Here is a 4,130-nt window from a genome sequence, read left to right on the forward strand (position 1 = left end):
ACAAAAAACATCCTGACCGAAGAATACATCTACCCTGAATTATGAACTGGATCCTTCTAGGCGAAAAAGTTTTTCCTGGGTTATGCTACGTAAACCTTCCTAAGCGAAGAGTACTTCTACCCGGAACTTTGAGCTGGATCCCCCTAGGCGAAAAGGTTTTATTTGTGTTAAGTTACGTAAAACATCCTGAGTGAAGAGTACTTCTACCCGGAACTATGAGCTGGATCCTCTTAGGAGACAAGGTTTTACCTGGGTTAAGCTACATAAAACATGATGAGCGAACAATACTTCTACCCGGAACTATGAGCTGGATCCCCCTAGGTGAAAAGGTTCTACCTGGGTTAAGCTACGTAAAATATACTTAGCGAAGAGTAGTTCTGCCCAGAAACATGAGCTGGATCCCCCTAGGCGAAGAGGTTCTACCTGGGTTGAGCTACGTAAAACATCCTAAACGAAGTGTACTTCTACCCGGAACTATGAGTTGGATCCCCCTAGGTGAAAAGGCCCTACCTGGGATAAGCTAAGTAAAACATCCTGAGTGAAGAGTACTTCTACCAGGAATTTTGAGCTGGATCCCCCTAGGCGACTAGGTTCTACCTGGGTTAAGCTACGTAAAACATCCTGAGCGAAGAGTACTTCTACACGGAACTATGAGCTGTATCCTCCTTGGCTTAAAGGTTCTACCTGAGTTAAGCTACATCAAAAAAACCTGGAAGAATAGTACTTCTACCCGAAAATATGACCTGAATCCCCCTAGGTAAAAAGGTTCTACCTGGGTTAAGATACGAAAAATATCCTGAGCGAAGAGTACTTCTACCCGGAACTATAAGCTGGACCCTCTAGGCAAAAAGGTTCTACCTGGGTTAAGCTACGTAAAACATCCTGAGCGAAGAGTAATTCTACCCGGAACTATGTGTTGGATCCCCCTAGGAGAAAAGGTTTTACTTAGGTTAAGCTACGTAAAACATCCTGAGCGCAGAGTACTTCTACCCGGAACTATGAGCTGGATCCCCCTAGGCGACAAGGTTCTACCTGGATTAAGCTAGGTAAAATATCCTAATCGAAGAGTACTTCTACCCTGAACTACAAGCTGGATCCCCATAGGCTTAAAGGTTCTACCTGGGTTAAGCTACATAAAACATCCTGAGAAAAAGTACTTCTGCCCGGAACTATGAGCTGGATCCCCCTCGGCTAAAAGGTCCTACCTGGGTTAAGCTATGTAAAACATCCTGAACGAAATGTACTTCTACCCGGAACTAAGAGCTGGATCCTCCTAGGCTTAAATGTTCTACCTGGGTTAAGCTACGTAAAAATAACCTGGGCGAATAGCACTTCTACCCGTAAATATCAGCTGAATCCCCCTAGGCGAAAAGGTTCTACCTGGGTTAAGCTATGAAAAACATCCTTAGCGAAGAGTACTTCTACCCGGATTTATGAGCTGGACCTCCAAGGCGAAAATATTTTACCTGGGTTAAGCTACGTAAAACATCCTGAGCGAAGAGTATTTCTATCCGCAACTATGAGCAGGATCCCCCTAGGCGATAAGGTTCTACCTAGGTTAAGCTACGTAAAATATCCTAAGCGAAGAGTAATTCTACTGGAACTTTGAGTTGGATCCCCTTAGGCGAAAAGATTCTACCTCGGTTAAGCTACGTTAAACATCCTGAGCGAAGAGTTCTTGTACCCGGAATTATGAGTTGGATCCCCCTAAGCGAAAAGGTTCTACGTTGATTAAGCTACGAAAAATATCCCGATCGAATAACACTTCTACCCTGAATTATGAGCTGGATCCCCCTAGGCCAAAAAGTTTCTACCTGGGTTAAGTTACGAAAAACATCCTGAGCGAAGAGTACTTCTACCCGGAACTATGAGCTGGACACCCTAGGCGAAAAGATTATACCTGGGTTAAGCTACGTAAAACATCCTGACCGAATAATACTTCTACCCTGAAATATGAGCTGGAGCCCCCTAGGCTAAAAAGTTTCTACCTGGGTTAAGTTACGAAAAACATACTTAGCGAAGAGTACTTCTACCCGGAACTATGAGTTGGACCTCCTAGGCGAAAAGATTATACCTGGGTTAAGCTACGTAAAACATCCTGAGCGAAGAGTAGTTCTGCCCGAAAACATGAGCTGGTTCCCCCTAGGCGAAAAGGTTCTACCTGGGTTAAGCTACGTAAAACATCCTGAGAAAAGAGTACTTGTACCCGGAATTATGAGTTCGATCCCCCTAATAGAAAAAGGTTCTACCTGTGTTAAGTTACGAAAAACATCCTGAGTGAAGAGTACTTATACCCGGAACTATGAGCTGGACCCCATAGGCGAAAAGATTATACCTGGGTTAAGCTACGTAAAACATCCTGAGCGAAGAGTAGTTCTGCCCAGAAACATGAGCTGGATCCCCCTAGGCGAAAAGGTTCTACCTGGGTTAAGCTACGTAAAACATCCTGAGCGAAGAGTACTTGTACCCGAAATTATGAGTTGGATCCACCTAAGCGAAAAGGTTCTACCTGGGTTAAGCTACGAAAAACATCCTGACCGAAGAATACTTCTACCCTGAATTATGAGCTGGATCCTTCTAGGCAAAAAGGTTCTTCCTGGGTTAAGCTACGTAAAACATCCTGAGCGAAGAGTACTTCTACCCGGAAGTATGAGCTGGATCCCCCTAGGCGAAAAAGGTTTATTTGGGTTAAGCTACGTAAAACAACCTGTGCGAAGAGTACTTCTACCCGAAACAATGAGCTAGAACCCCCTAGGAGATAAGGTTTTACCTGGGTTAAGCTACATAAAACATCATGAGCGAAGAGTACTTCTACCCGGAACTATGAGCTGGATCCCCCTAGGCGAAAAGGTCCTACATGGGTTAAGCTACGTAAAACATCCTAATCGAAGAGTACTTCTACCCGGAACTATGAGCTAGATCCCTCTAGGCGAAAAGGTTCTACCTGGGTTATGCTACGTAAAACATCCTGAGCAAAAATTTCTACTACCCGGAACTATGAGCTTGATCTACCTAGGCGACAAGGTTCTACCTGTGTTAATATACGTAAAACATCCCAAGCAAAGAGTACTTCTACCGGAACTATGAGCTGGATCCCCCTAGGCGAAAAGATTCTACCTGGGTTAAGCTACGTAAAACAACCTGAGCGAAGAGTAGTTATGCCCGGAAACATGAGCTGGATCCCCCTAGGCGAAAAAGTTTTACCTGGGTTAAGCTAAGTAAAACATCCTGAGCGAAGAGTACTTGTACCCGAAAGTATGAGTTGGATCTCCCTAAGCAAAAAGGTTCTACCTGGGTTAAGCTACGTAAAACATCCTAAGCGAAGTGTACTTCTACCCAGAATTATGAGCTAGATCCCTCTAGGCGAAAAGGTTCTACCTGGGTTAAGCTACGTTAAACATCCTGAGCAAAGAGTACTTCTACACGGAAAATTAAGTTGGATACCCCTAGGCGATAAGGTTCTACCTAGGTTAAGCTACGTAAAACATCCTGAGCGAAGAGTACTTCTACCCGAAACTATGAGCTGGATTCTCCTAGGCTAAAAGGTTCTACCTGGGTTAAGCTACACAAAACAAACATGGGTGAATGGTACTTCTACCCGAAAATATGAGCTGAATCGCCCTAGGCTAAAAAGTTTCTACCTGGGTTAAGTTACGAAAAACATCATGAGCGAAGAGTACTTCTACCCGGAACTAAGAGCTGGACCCCCTAGGCGAAAAGATTATACCTGGGTTAAGCTACGCAAAACATCCTGAGCGAAGATTATTTCTGCCCGGAAACAAAAGCTGGATCCCCTAGGCGAAAAGGTTCTACCTGGGTTAAGCTACGTAAAACATCCAGAGCAAAGAGTACTTGTACCCGGAATTATGAGTTGGATCCCCCTAAGGGAAAGAGTTCTACCTGGGTTAAGCTACGAAAAACATCCTGACCGAAGAATACTTCTACCCTGAATTATGAGCTGGATCCTTCTAGGCAGAAAGGTTCTTCCTAGGTTAAGCTACGTAAAACATCCTGAGCGAAGAGTACTTCTACCCGGAACTATGAGTTGGATCCCCCTAGGCAAAAAATGTTTATTTGGGTTAAACTACGTAAAACATCCTGAGCGAAGAGTACTTCTACCCGTAACTATG

This window comes from Nicotiana tomentosiformis, chromosome 2 (assembly GCF_000390325.3).
Source record: "Nicotiana tomentosiformis chromosome 2, ASM39032v3, whole genome shotgun sequence".
Lineage (NCBI taxonomy): Eukaryota > Viridiplantae > Streptophyta > Magnoliopsida > Solanales > Solanaceae > Nicotiana > Nicotiana tomentosiformis.